Here is a 20719-nt window from a genome sequence, read left to right on the forward strand (position 1 = left end):
GCCCTTGAGAACACACACTGAGAAATGAGACAAGGCATTTTCAAAATCAAAGTTTTGCCCAACCTGCCTCAAAATTATGGGATCGGTAAAGCATTTTATTATCTTCTGTCCCCTATACAGAAAAGCGCGTAAGAAATGTTTGATAGCTGCACTTAAATCTATGGGAGTGAGACACTGCAGGGAAGCAGTTAGGCTTCTCAAGAGCGATACCAGGGAATTATTAGCCTTCGCAGTATCACGCTATCTGTTCTGTGCCTGGAACCAGAGAAATAAGGCTTTAGATAACTGTCAACCCTGATAGCCAGCCTGCAGAAAAAGTCCCAGTAGGCCCATTCATTGTGTTTTATTCTCCTTCTCTTTTATACTTTTCATTATTGATATTGGGGATTATGCTATTTGTATGTTTTTAACTGTCTGAACTAAATGACTATGACGTCTCTATTCACATATGAATTTTTTTTTATAATGGATACTTGTGCAATAGGATAATTAAGTTTGTCTTAGGAAAAGTATATATTACATATAGCAGTGTTAAAAACTGTAATTAATGAACAAATATACATTTTAACTTACTACTGTTTTTAATTCACTGTCAACATTAAGCTTGTATGATGTTTTTATTGATATTGAATTTTATATTTGTAGCTTTCTATGGCTGTTAGCCGAAATAAAAGATTTACTCTTTATATATATATATATATATATATATTACCTACTGGCGGTTGCCAGTAGGTAGTTAGGACCTAGTTACTATAGGAAAATGGCAACATTCAATTCCCAATAACTTTGGCGCCGATTGACGAATCTTCGCGAAAGTTTCAAAACTAATTCTTTGTTGAGATCAGCTCCTATGTTAAAAGTTTGGGGGTGATTCGTCAAGGGGGGCGCCGAGAAAAAAGGGGGGTCCCAAAACATGTTTTCTCCATGTTAATTGCCATAGGAAACTTTAGACAAGACTACAGGTCGAACAGGTGAACGGAATTACCCCAAATTTGGCAGGGAGAAGGCTCTTGGTCTAGAAAGCACGCTTTTGTTAATTTGGTGTACATTCGTTCAGTAGTTTTTGAGAAATATCAAAATGTACAGATATCGATATTTGGGAATTCTGCCATCTGATTGGCTGAGGCGTTATGAACACAAGCTTGTTGCTGATTGGCTGCGAGCGGTGCGAGCGGTTGCAACTAGGAAGTGTTGGCCGCCATTTTGTGATTCCGTTGAAGCGAGTAAGGTGAAAAAAGGGGGGGAAAAGTGGGAAATAGAAGGGTAGGAACACTGTAACCTCTGTGGGGTGTTTAGGGTGTGCTATAGAGGGGGTGCGAAGCAAAGTATTTACCCCTACCGGTGTGTAAGTGGTGGGCTACGGAAATTAAGTGAGGTAAGGTGAGCTGGTGCGGGACTCGGGGATTAAAGCGTGAGCCCAAATTGTGTGTTTTATGCTGTGAAGTCATGTGTCGTGGCCGCTGCACTACAGTGGTGGAAGTAGTGTCCAGATGTGTTTATAACTACTAGGACAAACTACTGACTCGTACTGGTATGAAAATCCTGGGGTACGGAATATATGTGAGGTATTGTCTAGAGTCTCATGTTGCTAAGCTGAGCTGCTGCCGAAGTCGGGGATTAAAGCGTGAGCCCAAACTGTGTGTCATATGCTGTGAAGTCATGTGCTCTGGCTGCTGTGCCACATCTGTGCAAGTAGTGTCAGCATGTAGTTATAGGTACTTGGATGAACTTTTGTTTAGAACATTTTAGCTTGTGTATGGTGCTTAGGAGGTGTTGTATAGGGAGTGCAAAGGTAAATCAATATGGTATTTGTAGAGTGCAAACTACTCACCCCTATGGGTGAGTAGAGTTGGGGATAAAAGCGAGAGGTCTGTGCTGCAAAGTGAGATGGTCTGGCCTCTGCGCCACAGCTGTGTGGAGAATAAATTTTGACAAGGGTGCGGAAGTTAGCGTTATGTGGCCCTAAAATAGGGGGCCTAGGTTGTAAGTTACAGGATGGCTCTAAAAAGAGCCCTTGTGTTCATTAGTTGGAGCTACATATAAGTGTGGATGCACAGCTTCCAGTTATTCAGGAAAACTCGGTTTCCCTGATCTGTGAAGTGTACTCCATCACTTCTGTATATATCCACCATATCAAAACGTATGTTTTTGTTGTATATGGACCCCATTTTGTGGTCTCTGAGGTATGCAGAGACAGCTTTGTTGACTTTTTTCTGAGATTTTTCAATCTGAGGACAAAATAGTTTGGACCATTTCCAGTTCTGTCTTTGGCATATATTGGAATATGCAAAGACAGTTTGAGGCAAAAGTAACATCAATTGTCCAAAGGTGTCCTGTATAAGCATTTCCAAATCTACCCCAGTCAATGTTCCTAGGTCGTTTCCACCACAATGCACAATCATGAGGTCAGGGTGTTGGAGATTGTTGGACCTAGGTCCGGGGGGTAGCTTGGCTCAAGTTAACAGGCATACCTCTCAACATAGCGTCTCGTGCGTGCATCCTACTCAGTCCGCAATCTAGCGCAGCACTACTAAAAAAAAAAGACACTACACTGTTTAATGTTAAGGATTACCAGGAGTCTTTATCCTTTCTTTTTTTTAACTGTGGTAAAACAACCTCATTTCTCTGAATGAAACATTACAATACATTTAGTTTGATATTCATTGCCCCAATGTAGCATTCATCTTCACCCCACCATTGTTGCCCAACCCCAACTCTATGCTCTTGGAGCGTCAATTTAATTCCACCTAGACACGCTTCTCAAAGCATTTATATTCCCCGGTACATCAGATGGTTCACAGTCTATACAACATTCTACTGAACCGGGCTCCCGTAACTATCCTTTCTGGACCTTAAGGTGGTCCTCTACTCAATGACTACTACAGTTGGCAGTAAATGCAAGGTTCACTTTGTTCACGGTCTTTAGCAGATGACCTCTAGGCACTATGGCAACTTATTTCATCACCCGCTAACAAGGCATACATTATCGGCATTTCCATCACCCTGGCAACTGGCGGTTTACAATTATTCCCAACATTTCATTTCCACAATACCTAGGCGTTACTCGCATAGATGTCTCTGTTGTCTATCCGGGAACTTTGCGTGTGAGAGATTACAGGGATCAATCACGACAATGACTGAACTTAGCTACGTGTTACTCTGGACTCTCTCTTTCTTCCCCCTTCCCTCCTCACTCATTGCCCAGCTTACTGTTCAGTCCCGGTGTCCTCTGTTCTCGGAGTCCAGCCGGAATTGGAGTTGAGTTCTCTTACGTTGTGAGAGTCGGGAATCACGCCGATGAAGTGATCGCTCCCCACGGAGATGAGAATCAGGTAATTTCCACCAATCCCCACCCCCGATGAGTAACCTAATGGGAGTTCCCCTCCGGGAAGGTGATCCACACTCGAGCGCTCTCCACAATACCAGCTTTCCCCCTCTGCGGCCTCTTGTCAGCCGGACACTGTGTCGATACAAACCGGGGACCTGGAAGTTGCCTGCTCACCGCCTTCCGACGCAGGCTGGGGGCGCGGTTTTCCACAACTTTACGGAAAGGGAAGGGCGGCGCTTCAGCCCCTTTACATGTGATCGGAGGACGGCGGCCCCCGGGTCAGTCACGCCCCCTTCCTTCCTGGCGTAACTCTCCTCAGACAATCGGCGGTGTCGCTGGCTCCCAGCCCCTCACCCCTTCAGCACTCGGGACATCAGCGAGCCCTCCCATCGGATAACTGGCCACTTGCCGATCACTGGGTGGTGGCGGGGTCCATACCAGGTAGGAACTCGGCCAAGTTGTATATCGGGAAGCAGTAAGGGGGGGGGGGGGCTGTACTAGACGCCACCGGGAGCTCTCCGGTGCAGTTGTCTGGAATGTCACGGCCCTTCTAGCTACAGGTGCGAACCTCTCCTCCTTGATTAGGGATGAAGGGTCATTGCCATGGCCAGTCTACTTCTTTCGCTTCAACCACGAAGGTATGCGGGATGGAATGATCCCAGCCAGCAATCCTGGGTCTCCTTGGGGGATTCTGGCCAATTGTGAGAACCCCAGTAACGCTGCTCAACCCGATCACTGACTGCGCTCAGGGACCGGTCGCAAGGTTAGGGATGATGTCACTAGGATTGGGAATTTGTGCAGATCCGCAGATCAGTCCGTTTCCTCCCAAGTACAACCACCTCCTCACACAGGCGCCTTACTCCTGATTGCCACGCAGTCTCTTGTCATCTAAAATGGCTGCCCTCCTGTCACCCCTATATATCACCTTGGGTCTGACTTGCCAGAGGGACCCGGAAGGTTCCGGAACCTCTCATGACAGTCATGGCCCAGGTGCTGAGGTGACAGTTGGAGCCACCATTTTGTGGATTTCACCTACCTCATCTATTTTCCTCAGAGGAGCACCTTGCGCCTTTCCCTCAGGTAGTGAGGGTGAGGCGCCCAGAACCTCTACATTAGCACCTAAAAAGTTTGGTAGACAGAAAAAAATGAGAAGGGGACAAGGGACAAAAATAATAAAAATGAGGAGGAAACTGCCAAAGGGCTGACAGGTCTATCAGAGATGCTAACAGGTTTTAATCAAAGGCAACAATTGGTGCCACTTCAATCCTCTCTGTCCAAACCATTTAATGTCCACATTTTGTAAACCTAGGTCTAAGTCATTTCGTCTCTGTTCTGCATACCTCTTGCACCAGAAAACATAGCTATGTACTACGATCCACACTAGCATTTTGAAGGTATGGCTGGAAGGTATGGAAAGATGTCAGTAGCTCATGCAGTTCCTTCGTATAATAAGAGATATGTTTAAAGATGAGGAACTAGTTTCTTTTCGCATACAAAACGGTACCTGATTGGGAGATGAAAAGCATTGTTTTTTAAAAGTAGGGTGCACATTCGTTTTGTGGAAAAGTATGTTTGTGATTGGTTAAGAAAGAGCAGTTTGCACGTACATATTATAGTACATATTATAGGATAAAATTTGCTCAACTCAACCACACCTGCTACTTGCATTTGGAAGGCACTGTTCAAACTTAAAACAATAGTGAACTTTTAACCTGCATGTGCCGTTAAATGTTCGAGAAAATGTTGCAAAAAAATATCGTTAGGTTTAAAAAAATTGATGAACTTTTAACCTCCACGTGTTGTAGAATGTTCTAGAAAGTGTGTTGATAGAATATGTTGCATTTCTGACTTCGATGTGTACTTGAATATTAAAAAAACTATTTATATGGAAAAGTAGAAAGACAGTAATAGAGTGAACTTTTGAAAGCTAAAAGAATCAAGGAACTATTGTAATTTGTTCTTGATTACCTACTGGCAGTCGCCAGTAGGTAGTTATCACTGTTAACGGTCTGAAAGTGCGGTGTTGCTCAGAGTGGCATGGTGGTGATATGATATGGTCCTACACTCGGGTATGAAACAGAGAGTCTAAACCGTGAGGTCATTGCTATAAAGTGATGTGGTCTGGTGTTTGTAGCATATGTGTGCGAGTAATGTTAGTAGGCGTTTATACCATACAGGGAGTGGGAAGCGAACTACTGACCGCTTCTGAGTGTTGATAGTATACCGGAAGGGGGAAGCGAAGTAGTTACGCCTACCGGTGTGAAGACTTGGGGATGAAACCGAGCTGATTGCTGTAAAGTGATGGGCTCTGGGCGGTGCAGGATACTAGCCGCTGTAGTATAAGTCTGTAAGTAGTGTTAGTATGCGTTTATAGTATATAGGGAGTGGGAAGCGAACTACTCATCCCTACTGGTGTGAAGACGGGGATTAAACCGTGAGCCTAAATTGTGAGCTCATTGCTGTAAAGTGATGTGCTCTGGGCGCTGTAGCATACTTGTGGAAGAAGTGTTAGTTTACGTTTATACAATATAGGGAGTGGGAAGCGAAAGTCTTATCCCTACTGGTGTCAAGACTTGTGGATGAAACTATGAGCTCATTGCTGTAAAGTCATGTGCTCTGTGTAGTAGTCCATTGTAAGTCATAGTAGAATGTTAGTATGTAATTCTACTAGAATCTACGGGGCATATTATCAAGGAACGGCGTTAAAATTATTGGCGCTTTAGCGGCAGGAAACTACCGCTAAAACGGCGATAATGGGTTTGATAACATGCCGTAGAGAAATCCAAGAAAATGGGCTTCTATTGGAATTCTCTACGGCATATTATCAAGCCCATTATCGCCGTTTTAGTGGCAGTTTCCTGCCGCTAAAGCAGCGATAATGTTAACGCAGTTCCTTGATAATATGGCCCTCAGTATGTAATGTTAGAATGTGGGGCTGTCATAATGGGAACCTTGCGAAGTTAGTACACGGTGCTGGATTAGACGGTTACTTTGCTGTCTGCTCCTGTTGGTGGTTGTTTCAGGTGTCATGTTTTTTTGTAATAAATCTACTTATTGGATTCACTGCTGTCTGCCTCTTCACTACATAAATTTGGCGACGAGTGGGAGAAGGCAAAAAGAAGGCACCACTCAGAAATTTTTCAAAATTGGTTACGTTGTGATGAAGACCCGTTTTGTGAGTGTAGCTGTTTCTACTCATGCCAGGGTCGTCGGTTCATTGAACTATGTCATCCGACTTCTGGTAGGATTTATATTTTTAGATTTTGTGCTTCCTCTGCTTCTTCACTACATACTGGTCGCTGTACTACACATGTGTAAGTAGTGTTAGTATGCGTTTATACTAACAAATGCATCATGGTAGTAGGGAGGGCGACCTCTCAGGCGCAGCTCATACAATGCCCCGGGGTGTGTATTCGCTGGACATTTTTTTTTTTTTTTTTTTTGAAAAGATTTTATTGTGCATAAAAAGGGTTACAAACACGGGCCTACAACCACCAGGGCCGGCCGCTAGTAGTAGGAGTGTTCCAGCATATCAGAAAACAATGACTGGCCCACAGGGGCTCCGCACTATCACAGTAGATCAGACTGCACATAAGGGAAATCAGAATACACACTTTTAGTATAAATAACAACAAAAAAGAAAAATACAAAAATACAACAAACAAGGCGAAACGACTTATGAAGGGCGGCGAACACCAGCCGGGGGAGTCAACACCCAACCACCCGAGGGTGGTCAATAAAAGAAGACCTGAGAGGGAGGGGGGGGGGCCACGAGAGAACCAAATCTGTACTCCAAAGTACGAGATACACAAGGAACCCTCAAGGATCAGGGGGACGAGGCAACCGCGGACGCATCCACCAAAGGGGGAACACAGATAGACCCACGATACGCGTTCCACTGCCCCCAAATTCTACCCCACGCCCCCGGTTGACCACGAGCCACATACACCGTTTTCTCCCTGAACATGCACCAGTCCATGTTCTCCTTCCAGACGGACACGGTGGGAGGCCGCTGGGAACCCCAAAGCTGTGCAATATCTCTCTTTGCAATCATGTTCCCCAAGGCCGCCCACCGAGCCTGAGCCGCATTGCAGTCATTGGGCTCCCATACATTCAGCACACAACGACGCACCTCCGGCAGCAGAGCGACCCCGGTGACTCGTCTCATAATATCATGCACCCGGCGCCAGTATTCCGCCACCTCGTGGCATTCCCATAGGATATGGAGAAAGGTAGCACTGAGCCCGCAGCCACGCTTACAGAGTCCGTCGTCTGAAAACCCCATCGAGACCAGGCGGGGGCCCGTCACATATACACGATGGAGAATCTTAAGCTGGACCAGGCGGAGACGGGCCGGGATGGCCACCTCCTTAGGGGATGACAGTGCAGTCTGCCAGTCCTCATCGCCCAGCTCCACCCCATCTCCCGTCCATGCCTCCCGAAGACGCACCAAGAATTCAGCCCGATTGTTTATCAGTTTTTTGTAAATCAGGGAGATAGTACTGTCGGGGACGTGACCATCGAGTATGCGGTCCTCGAGAGGCGAAGAAGAAGGGACCGTGGTCCCCTCCCCAAAGACCGAAAGCAGGGCGTGCCGAACCTGTGCATAACGGAAGAACTCTCTGTCACTAAGCTCATACTCGCGCTGAAGCGCCGCGAAGGATTTAACCGCACCTTTAACCCACAGGTCCCCCACTCTGCTGATGCCGATCGTATCCCAGCGCTCGAAGCCTTTCGTTGTCCAGAGGCTTCCCAAGCGGTCTGAGTCGAATAGAGGAGTGGCGCACGTTAAACGCTCACTCCAGCCCATCGCTACGTTAGCCGCCTTCCATACACGGACCGCAATCCTGGTAGGGCCCGTAAGGGCCCTACCAGCAGACCGCGAGTAAAGCGCTCTGTTATAGTTACCGCCGGGGAGCAGGAATTTATCCATCTCATATGTCGGGTTCGAACCAGGAGCGTACGTAGCATGATTAATGGCAGACAGATGGGAGGCCCAATAGTACCATCTAATATCAGGAAGCGCGATGCCCCCGTCATACCAGGAAAGAGTCAGCTTGGCCAAAGCGATACGCGATCGCCCGTCCCAAACCAGTCTCCTCTGCAAACTCTCCACCTCCCCAAAGTAGGCCGCAGGAATGACATCGAAGGAGTTCTGGAGTGCATAAAGGAATCTGGGAAGGGACATCCTTTTAAACAGCGCCGCGCGACCAAGCGGAGACAAGGGCAGCTTACACCACCGAGCCGTATCTGCCCTCAAACGCCGGAGTGGAGACAGGAGATTCTGCTCATAGCGGACCGCCGGATCCAACGAAACGTACACCCCCAGGTATTTAAAGCCGGACTGAGATATTTGGAGCGGAAGCCGAGGCGGCAAGAGAGGAAGACCACCAGAGATAGGATACACACAAGATTTGGACCAGTTGATTATCAGACCCGAGTTTTTCCCGAAGGAAGTAAGGACATCAAAGAGAACATTGAGCGACTTCCGCGGTGAGGTGAGATACAAGAGAATATCATCCGCGTACAATGAAACCCGATCCTCGAAGCCCGGGGCCCACCGGAGCCCTCTAATCGAGGGCTCCCAACGGAGCCAGGCAGCGAGCGGTTCCAGGGCGTGAGCAAAGAGCAGCGGGGACAACGGGCACCCCTGCCTAGTTCCCCTCCCGAGAGCGAAAGGCCGAGAAACCCGCCCATTGACAACCACCTGAGCCATTGGTCCAGCATAAAGGAGCTTCACCCAGCTAAGGAACCCCTCCCCAAAACCAAACTTCGCCAAGACGGCCCAAAGAAATGGCCATTCAATGGTATCAAAGGCCATCGTGGCGTCTAGGGAAACCAATATGGCCGGTTCAGCGAAGTACTCAGCCCTAGCGAGGACGCCGTGCAGACGCCGTAAGTTGAGAGCGGTATTACGATGTGGGATGAAGCCACATTGATCCGGATGTATCAAGTCACATATAACGCTCAGCAGGCGATTGGCGAGGACCTTAGCAAGGATTTTGGGTTCGGCATTTAGCAGGGAAATAGGCCTATAGGAGGCACAGCGGTCACGTGGCTTACCCTCCTTGGGAATCACCACTATAGTAGCCAGACGCTGGTCGTCAGGAAGGGAACCCCTCTCGAGCGATTCCTGAAACATATGACGGAGGAAAGGCGCGATTTTATCCGGGCGCAACTTATATAGTTCAATCGGCAGACCGTTGGGGCCCATAGCCTTGCCCGGGCGGAGGGAGCGAATCGCAGTAGCTATCTCTTCGACAGACAAAGGGGCATCCATCAGCTCGCGGTCCTCGATGGATAAGCCGGGCAGGGCAATATCCCGAAGCAGAAGACGAGAGTCGTCCTCATCTCTATCAGACACCGGGGAGTACACTGCACGGAGGTGGTCAGCAAAACACTCAACAATCTCACCAGGCTCAGTCACACACACTCCATCCGACACCCGAAGCTCCGGGACCACACGATTCACTCTCTCCTTCTTGTCCAACCAGGCAATCAGCTTACCCGCCTTGTCTCCGGCGTCATACAACCTACCCTGCTGCTCCCTATACATAGTCTTGGCAGCATCAGTGACGAGAGACTTATATTCAAACTGCTTCAGGCTGAGGGCATGCAGCCCATCCGGGGTGACACCCGCCTCCAAGGCTGCCTCCAGCCCCGATATTTCAGTCTCCAGCGTCACAACCGCCTCTCTCTTAACCCTCTTGGCCTCCACTATCTGGGACAGGGCATGCCCGCGGAGCACTGCTTTGAAAGCTTCCCACAGGGACACCGAGGACAACACCGACCCCTCATTCTCAGAAAAATATTGATCAATCGACTTAATCAGGCTATCACGGATCTTGGGGTCTCGCAGGTACCAAGGGTTAATAGGAGCGATCCGCCCAGCGGACCGCGACCCGGTGTCGAAAAGCAACCACAGTGGGGAATGATCAGAAATACCCCTGGCCAGGCGTTTGACCTCTCGAACCCGAGTAGCCTGGGCCGCGGGCATAAGGAATTAATCCAGTCTGGAGAGACTCCCATGGGCCCCAGAGTGAAAGGTGTACTGACACTGTGTCGGATGCATTAACCTCCAACAGTCCACCAGACCGAAGGTCTCCAGGAGCCCGCCCAGCCACGCCTGGGCAGCAGGGAGGGCCCTGGGCGGATGACGGTCCAGGTCACCCGAAACAACCGAATTAAAGTCCCCACCCATAAGCAAAAGACTGTCAGGAAGCCCAAGCAGCATACGACCCAAGTCTGAGAAGGTGGAGTTCTGGAGGCCCGGGGGAACATAGACCGAGATCAAGGAAAGGGACTGCCCCTCCCACCTCCCAGTCAGAGCCACATAGCGCCCTCTATCGTCTGGGACCACCCTGGTGATCTCCAACGGAAGTGAAGCTCGCAAGAGAATGCCCACCCCTCTCGAACCAGTGGTGAAACCAGAGTGGGCCACAAGTCGATATCCCCCCCTGTTCATAGCCCGACAAACATTGCCAACCAGATGCGTCTCCTGTAAGAACACCACATCAGGAGTCAGACGACGCAGATATTGCAGCACAACACCCCGTTTGATACGGTCCCCCAATCCATTGACGTTCCAAGACATCAATCTCAACCCGTCCCCCCCCATCCCTTCCAGTAGATCAAGGGCCCCCTAGCAAAGAGCTCAACACCCAAGGATGAACCATAGCCAATACTTCGCCTTGAAAACAAAAAACACAAATCCAAACAACCCCACCCACCAACCCCCCCCAACTCCAACACCCCCCACCCTGCACCCCTGCGGTCCAAAAAACCACCCCAACTTGCCGTGTGCCTGTCGCCCTACAAACCCCATTCTACGAAAAGACCCTGGAGGAGGGAAGGGACCCGTCCCCGCCCGCTCCCCACACACAACATAGTGAAACAAAATGCACAAAAGAAGTAGAACCCAGCCGAACAGTACAACATGGCAGAGTCCGGGACCCTAAGTCAATCCAAAGGAGACCCGCCACCCTCGGTACCGGCAGAGGGCCCAGTCCGGTCACCCCGGTCCGGCAGCGAATCCAGCCAGTCACTCACAGTCGCAGGAGAGTCAAAAAAGGTAGTCCGATCTTCATGTTCCACTCGGAGCCTTGCAGGATAAAGCATAGAGTACTTGAGACCGAGGTCCCGGAGACGCCGCTTCACCCCCTGGAAGCCCATCCGCTGTTTCTGGACAAGTTGGGTGAAGTCCGGGAAAAAGTTAATGGACGAGTTCTCATGTCGGACCGGGCCATGGACCCGTGAGGCCTGCAGAATCGCGTCTCGGTCTCTGTAATGGAAAAGTCTCGCAACGATAGGCCTCGGGGGGGCCCCCGGTCGCGGCCGGCCACCTGGGACTCGATGGGCCCGCTCCACAGCGAAAAACTTACTCAGGCCAGCGGGAGCAAGATGTTCGAGGATGAGCTCCTCGACCAGGAGATCAACCGGGCGGTTATCGGAGGTCTCCGGAACGCCTATGACGCGGATGTTATTGCGGCGGGCCCGTCCCTCGAAGTCTTCCAGCCGCCGGGCCATCAGATCATTGGCCGACTTGAGATCGCCGAGAGTGGCCTGCAGGTCCGACACGTCCGTACCAAGGGAGGACGTCCGCACATCCAGCGATTGAACCCTCTCGTTGGTCTTAGAGAGATCCGCCCGGATTAGCGTAATGTCAATGGCCACCGTGTCGATTTTACGGGCCAAGGCCTCGTACTGCGTAGCGATGGTCTCTCTGATGCCCTTAATGGCGCCCATGATGTCCTGCAGGGACAGATCCGGAGAAACGGACGGGCCACCACTGGTGTCCTCCGGGGGGACATTGGCCGTCCCGGGGGATCCTTTACCCTGAGTGTAGCGGTCCATGTTGTTCGTCTGGACCGGTCCCCCACGTAGGGATGTTTTGGTCTTACGCCTCTCGGGGTCTCCCTTGCCTCCCATGAGAACCTCGATCGCCGAAGGGGACCACCGAGGAAGCGCCGAGGTGGCACAGGCCAGGCAGACGCGTGTCGCACCACAGGCCGCAATGTGGCGGAGCGAAGGGACCACCGTCAATGAGCACACTGGCAGGAGACGAAGCCACCGGCGTCAAGCGAAGGCAAAATGAAAGCCCAGTCGCACCAAGCAAGTCCACAGTCCAGCCCCTCAAAGACCAAAAGTGAAACCGAAAGTGATGTGACGGCCACTGGCACAGCCCCGCTGCCGTTGTTGTTCAACTACGCCCCGGCTCCACAGATCACCCTCACATCGGGCACAGCCGTCGGGTGGGCCTCACAAGTTCAAACCACCATAACTCCGGATTGCCAGGTCCGATTTGATTTCCGAAAGGAGTTTAGTGTTCAGCCAGCATTCATCTCCCAGATTCCATCAACCAAGTCAGGATAGAGTCAGGATAAATTCCGAGGAGCAGCGAGGGTCCGGGGAGCCCTGTGCTCACGCGACCATCTTGGATGCGCGCTGATTCGCTGGACATTTGTGTTTCCCATTAGAGGTTGGTGCATGGCTTCCACCCTGTGATAGCAAATACTTGTTCGACTACTTGAAGCGAGAGGAGGAAAACCTCGTATCATTTTAATAGAGGGGATGCGGATGGTTAAAATGGAGAGAAAAGAACAAAAAAAAAACGGGGTCTCACCTGTTCTTTTAAGTGAGGCCCCTGGTGGGTGGGTAATGTTCCGTGGCCAATAAAATTATTATATTGCGGGGTCTCTGTACTACTGGGGATCTTAATGTCACATGTAAATTAGGCGCGGAAGGGCACCGAGATGTTTTGCAGCCTAGGGGAGCGCCACCTTCCTGGGTATTGTTTACTAATTGTTCGGGGGGTTCGAGGCCAACTGAAGTCCGGGGATCGCCACACTCCGGGTCTTTATTTAAATATGCAGGGTGGGCCTCGGCAGTCCCTGAAGCCTCGGTGGTCCTAGGCAGTGCCTTATTTGTTCTGTAATCACACAGGCAGTACTTATGGTGTTATGAAGTGATACACTCATAGAACTCTTGCAGTTGTACAATTACCCAGGCTTCATTTGTCTAATAGTCAGTTAGATTATGTTTGGTAGGTGCACTCTAATATTAAATAATGTTGTCCTTAAAATCTCCTATAAACGGATGATTTTCACAATTAACAATAGACAAGTGTTGTCAGAAAATGAAGACCTATACACTCAGTTATTTATTTGAAAAATAAGTAACCTTTATTAAAACAGAAATAAATAGAAATGTAACTTTAATAGAACAGTATAATAAAAAAAACGTGGGTTGGACTCCAGTGGAAGCAGCGTAGGAAACCTGCAAGACAAAAATGAAACATAAGTATGTGTGCTATGTTGAAGAGGTAAAGAAAGGTAGTCCGAATGAAAGGACCATAGTGAGAATGGAAGGGAGGAGGAGTGAGTGGAAGGGAGAAGGGGAGGGAGAGTCAAAAGAAGAGAGGGAGGAGGAGACAAAGCGTCGGCCTATTGCACCCAGCCCTTAGTGTTTACCCTCTGTCACCCGTTTGTCTAGGACACTGGGGTCTGCGAGAAAGAGTGGGGTTCAGCAAGTCCTTAAAATTAAATACATGAGGCCAGAGATTATGGGCCTTTTTATGAAGGAAGGGCGATAACATTATCGCTGCTTTAGCGGCAGGAAACTGCCGCTAAAGCGGCGATAAGGGGTTGATAATATGCCCTTGAGAATTCCCTTAGAAGCCCAGTTTCTGGTGTGAACCTGGGCTTCTATGGGAATTTACATGGGCATATTATCAACCTCCTTATCGTCGCTTTAGCTGCAGTTTCATGTCGCTAAAGTGGTGATAATGTTATCGCCGTTGTTTGATAATATAGTCCTACATCATTAGCTACGGCAAAATCGCTTGCATGCACCTGTGCACCCAGGGTGCTGCACCCCAACCCCTTCCCCCGCACTGTGCTCAATTGTAGGTCTTGCACACGAGGCTTCACTGCTCACCTGCCACCACTGATGTGTCCCACGACGTGTCGGTGTAAGCTCCTAGTCCGGGGTATGTTTGTACGATAGACCAGGTCTCCGGTCGGGGACGGTGTCTTGATACCACGATGGAAGGTGTCAGAATGCCGGGGCATCATTGCGGGGTCAGCTCCCGCTCCACCCTTCTTCTGGCAATCAATGGAATGTCTGAAAAGGGAGAAATAATTTAATGGTGGAAACGTCTGGATGAAAATGAAGGTTTATTTCAAGCTTGATAGAAAATAGAAGTTGAGTGCATCCTTCTTTTTTGAAGTACGATCTACCAACTGTTAGTGGTAATCGTGGTTCAAAGAGGAGTTGGAGTGCACGTGAAAACACAAGGTTAAATAATAGTATGTTATGCCAACGTTCACATACAAAGTAACAGAGCGAATGCTAGAAGCATAATGTGCACGTGTAATGCAGTGGTGGGAGCCTGTGTACATGTACACTTAGTAAGGAGCTCACTATAGTGTCCTAAATGCCAACGCGACGTGTCTGTAGGGCAGCGCTGCCCGCTGGCTCAGGCCTACAGTACGGTCCAGCAGGTCCTTAAAATTAGACCGATGTGACTGAATGAGGTCAGAGATCACATTATTATGCACGGCAACATCGCTTTTTCGCAGGTGCACACTCAGGGTGATGTACCCCACCCCTCCCGCAGAACCGCCCTCAACAGGTGTCTGTAGGGCAGTGCTGCCCGCTGGCTCAGGCCTACAGTACAGTCCAGCAGCTCTTTAAAATGAGACAGAGATGTGACTGAATGAGGTCAAATATCATATCATAACACATGACAATATCGTTTGTTTGGACCCGCGCAGCTAGGCTGAAGCACCCCACCCCTCTCGCCGTAGCGCGCTCAATTGGAGGCCCTGTGCACCCAGGCCGCTCTGCTTACCTGCTGTCAATGTTGTGTGAGCAAACACTATGGGCAGCAGTGCTCACAATTCAGATGGAGTGTTGATTGCAGGAGAGTGCACACCTCATGGATCCCTTTCGTAGACGACGGGCAGTAGGGCTCACAATTTAGAGCCCGAGTTGATTGCCAGGATGGAGTACACCTCATGGATCCATTTCTCTTTTTTATTGCACATTGTGATATGCGAGGTGGATAAAGCAAATGATTTGAGGTTGTGTGAAGAAGAGGGACGTGTGGCGTCGTGGTTATCCTATTTATACGTACGCAAAGTGGGCTGGGCATACGTACGCCAGGCCAGCGTAGGGGTGTGAATAAATTATTCTGGGGACTTGGGCGTTGTTCAGATCCTGCCTGGCCAGGAAGTGTACTTATGTGTGTTTCTTTTGAAGTTTTGACCTCGCAGAGTGTGCAATTTAGATTAGTGTAGCATGTGTCGGGAGGGCGGAAACTATTGTTATTGATATGGCTTGTGATTTAGGATGTCCAGTCTCCCCGTGGCTGTTGAGGCTCCTTAGAGCCAGCAATACCCAGGCAGAAAGGCAGCACAATAATGTGCAGACACACACACCAGGGGCATCGTGTAACACATATTTGTTTTTTGATGGAACGTTTGAGATGCATGGCAATCACACGTGGAAGGCTAATATACAGAGCATGAATATTGATCAAGATGATCGTTGCATGTTGTGTGTAGTATAAGATATGTGTATACAGGAAAACACTTTTCAAAAAACCTTTCTAAGCAGAAGAGGTGTCTCTCATCAAACGCTGTAGAGAGAATGAGTAAAATGGGTGGGGTCGTACAACTGTTACAATGGGAAATGTTATGAACCAATCAAATGCTTTTTTTTAAGGTCACATGGCAATCGCACACCGAGCGTGCAAGGAGGCCGCACCCGACGCGATTTTGACAAAATATATTTATCATAATATAAGTTTATTACAGTTAGAAATATATAAATGTTTAAAATAATTTAGATTTTCGCGTGCTCTCATTTACTGTTTAAAGCTATTTAGATATACTTTTGAGAAAAAAATAAAAAAGAGAATGGCGTACCTGGCGTGACACTATACGTCTGTGATGTAACACAGGGCCTGGCATCGTGTACTCGTGGCGTGACCCCATACGTACATGACGTAATGTGTGGCTTGGTACTGCGTACCCTTCGGATACCAAAGTAGTACCTGGGGTGACTTCATATGTATATGATGTTACACGGGACGTGGTGCCACGAACTCGTCGGATACGAAATGCGCATCATTTACGAGTTAAGCAATATGGCGGATAGGAGAGACTAATACAGGCTTTTGCACAGTTTAGTCACTAACCCATGCATTCAGTAAGACACGTTCAATCACTCATTTATACAGTCAGTCACACACATACAAAATAATTCCTTTAGGCACTTGTAAATGCATTCATTCTTCAATACACCTTGGCATATATATATACAACATATTTACATTTTATAGAAACACACATTCACTCGATGATGTCATGAGTGATGTCATCAGTGATGTAATTTGAGATGTCATCAGTGATGTCATCAGTGATGTCACTGACCATGTCATGAGTGTTGTAATATGTGACATCATCAGCAGTGCATTGCGGGCACGCGAGTTATAGTCAGCTCAACTAACTATAACAGGCCAATTTCTCTGGTTTTATATGAGTCAAATGTTCAACTAACTATAACGTCCCTGAAACCTATGGTTTTTTTAGTGAAAATATATATATATATATACACACACACACACACACACACATATATATATATATTCACTGAAAAAACCATAGGTTTCACACATGTTATAGTTAGTGGAAATTTTACTGATAAAAAACCAATGAAATTGCCCCGTTATAGTTAGCGCAGGCAACTATAACTCACGCGACCGCAATCCTCTGCTGATGCTAATACTGTATTTAGACACTTATTTGCCCATGTCTTCTTCCATACATTTTTAGCTATACATATATTACAAATATTTTTTTTTCATAAAGACACATATGTCATCAGCAGAGGATTGCGGTCGCGTGAGTTATAGTTGCCTGCGCTAACTATAACGGGGCAATTTCATTGGTTTTTTATCAGTAAAATTTCCACTAACTATAACATGTGTGAAACCTATGGTTTTTTCAGTGAATTTTCAAGGTTTTTTAAATGCTAATTCCTAACTATAACGTGTGTGAAACCTATGGTTTTTTCAGTGAATTAGTACGGTTTTTTAAATGCTAAGTTTTTTTCCCTTATAATAAGCCCTGTACATTTGGTGGCCTACGGCCACCAAAAGCACAGGGGGTGGGGTAAGTGTGGATAGTGGTTTTTTCCATTGTAATAAGCCCAGCACATTTGGTGGCCTTCGGCCACCAAAAGCACAGGGGGTGGGGTAAGTGTGGATAGTGTTTTTTTTATTTTTATTTTTTTTCCGTACGCTTACCGTAAGCGTACGGTAAGCGTACCCCGCGAAATTGCCGAAAAAAAAATAAAACCGTTTTTGCACTTGGGGGATGTTTGGGGACTCCCTCCACATGACTATGTGGGAGGGAGTTGTCAAAACAGCCCCTTTACATGTTTTTGGGCTTCCGATTTTAAAAATCTCTCTCAGTGCGAGAGACAAAATGGCGGCCGCCGCTTCCTGGTTTCGGCCGATTCGAATGTTTACTAAGATCTAAGAGCCAATCAGAATCGCGCTCGCGCACGCCACCGTACGCTTACCGTAAGCGTACGGTAAGCGTACCGTAAGCTGGCTCAGATATATATATTGATTTAAAGGCTATTTTCTCAGAATCTACTGAACAGATTTACACCAAACCTACAAAAGGCACTTCCTTGACCTAGGGACTACCTCTCTGCCAAATTTTGAGTAATTCTGTTCAGCCGTTCGGGCTGTAGCTCGTTCTAAAGGTCCTATGGAAAAATGCATGGGAAAAACGCGTTTTGGGACCCCCCTTTTATCTCAGCCCCCGCTTGACGAATCCCCCCGAGACTTTCAGGGTAGGAGCGGAGCGTAGCGCCCCACCTATTTTGAGAAATTCGCGAGGATTCGTCGACCGGCGCCAAAGTTATTCAAAATAGAATGTTGAGGTTTTCCTATGGAAACGTGGTCCTAACTATAACTACCTACTGGCTATCGCCAGTAGGTAATATATATATATATATATATATATATATATATATATATATATATATATATATATATATATATATATATATATATATATATATATATATATATGTTCCAGGTATGAGTACTACAAACCTCAGAATTTTTATGATCTTTGACTTTGATGTGAAAACACATTGTGGGATGTTATACACTATGTTTGCAGCAGCACACCATTCATAAGTCCTTGGAGTTGATATATTCAACAACAATGGTATACATTAGCATACATTTCAGACTTCCAATGTAGTATTTGGTGGCTTTTTTAATTGTTCATCATTTGTACAGATGGACAATATTTCATTGGTTTAATGAATAACAGCTAATTTGTTATCATAGATACAGTGGTAACACCCAGCATTTGTTTTGTCCCTTACATTGGAATTATTCATTTCATTTTTCATTTCATTAGTCTTTATTGTCGATGCATTTCATCATAAAAGACATTTACAAAACATTAAAAGATAAAAATACATATTTTAAGAGACACGATTTTAAAAAGAAACATGAGCAAAGTGCTTAAAAATGGACCAATATCTTAATGCCTCTTGTTTCTAATAAACCAAACCCAGGCCAAGAATTTAGCAGCAGCAATAGCAACATATTCACTGGGTTCAAATCTCAACATTTCTAGAGCTTCTGACCCTTGTCTAGTGCCCAATGTTCGACATAATGGCTTGAGCCATTTAGCTCGGGGTGCAGCATAGGCAGGACAAGCAAAGAAAATATGACCAACAGAATCAATACAGTCAGGGCAACTTTTACATGAGTCACTAGACATACCCTTCCACTTTTTGGTGAAAGAGTTGGTCTGAAGTGTGCCTACCCTAAATTGATGATAAAGTTTCCTGTCACAAGGTCTGGTGATGGTATCCCAGTATGCTTCGAGGAATGGGGTTCTTTTTTGGGCCAGGAACCTTCCTGTCAAGGACTCTGCAGTAACTGAATTAATATGTTTCTGCTGCACCGTAGACCAATAGAGACTCTTGAGGTCTTTTTTAGAGGGAAAGGGGTTGTTAACCGGGTCAATCCATAAGTTGACCAACCCCATGGATTTCAGGAGCTGCTTAGTCTGTTTGAACCAAGGAATGTTGCCAGCCCCCAGAATAGAGCGCACATCAAGGAAGGCCTTTGCATAGAGGTCTAGCTCAGGGACTGTCCATAAACGCCTCCAAAAGGCCAATGGCTTAAACCTCGCAATATCCTCAAACGAATGACAGCCAAGGTCCAACAGGAGGGGTTTAACTGGGGTAGAGCATGGAAGGCCCGTAAGTAATCTAAAAAATTTGTATTGTGCCTTAACCAGAACAGAAAGATCTGCAAAGCCCCAAAGTTCAGCACCATAGAGGATCGCAGAATTTATCCTCGCATTAAAGATTTTGATGGGGGGGCCTATCATTCTCGACTTGGATTGCTTATGTTCTTTAACTAGGCAACCAGAAAGCTGGGCAAATTTTAGAGATAGAACATCAATTTGCGGCCTCCAATCCAACTTATTTTCAAAAACTACCCCTAGATAGGTCATAACATTTGTACGCTCAAGCAAAGCTTTGTCCATAAAAACATGTCCCTTTATACCTCTCCCTTTGTTAAAGACCATATATTTGGTTTTGGACACGTTGACCGCCAGGTCAAAATCAGAACAGAAATGCGTAAAGACGTTAAGTGCCGCCTGTAGTCCAGATAGGGTCTGAGAGAGAAGTAGGGTGTCATCAGCGAACATAAGGAGCGGGATTTTAATACCTCCCAGCGTAGGGGCGTCCGTCGATGTGTTGGAGTAATACTTAACAACACTGTTGATAAACAATAAAAACAAGGTGGGAGCAAGGACGCACCCCGCCTGACACCCCGATTGACCCTGAACCGACCAGTAACCTGGCCCTGTTTTCCCCAGCGGACTTGTGCATAGTTATTATCATGGAGCCTAATGATGATATTCAGAAGATCAGGAGGAAGCCCTAGCTCCGCCAATACGCTCCAAAGTTTAGTTCTATTGACTAGGTCAAATGCTGACCGGAGATCTACAAAGGCAGCATATAAGGTACCGCCACACAAATAGACCGTTTTCCAGACAATCAGTTGGAATTTGAATGCCTGGTCGATGGTACTAGTACACGGTCTGAAACCGGCTTGGAGAGGAGAGATGATGTCCTCCTGCTCAATCCAAGCCTGGATTCGTGCCAAGATCATTCTAGCGATAATTTTCTGGACCGAGTCAATAAGACTAATTGGGCGGTAGTTCCCCGGGCATGAACGATCACCTTTTTTGAAAATGGGGAGAATCTCAGCCCCCCCCCAAGAATCGGGAATATCAGCCCCTCTGGCTACGGCATTGGCAAAATGTACGATGTAAG

The sequence above is a fragment of the Triturus cristatus genome, chromosome 4_1, assembly GCF_964204655.1.
Source record: "Triturus cristatus chromosome 4_1, aTriCri1.1, whole genome shotgun sequence".
Taxonomy (NCBI): domain Eukaryota; kingdom Metazoa; phylum Chordata; class Amphibia; order Caudata; family Salamandridae; genus Triturus; species Triturus cristatus.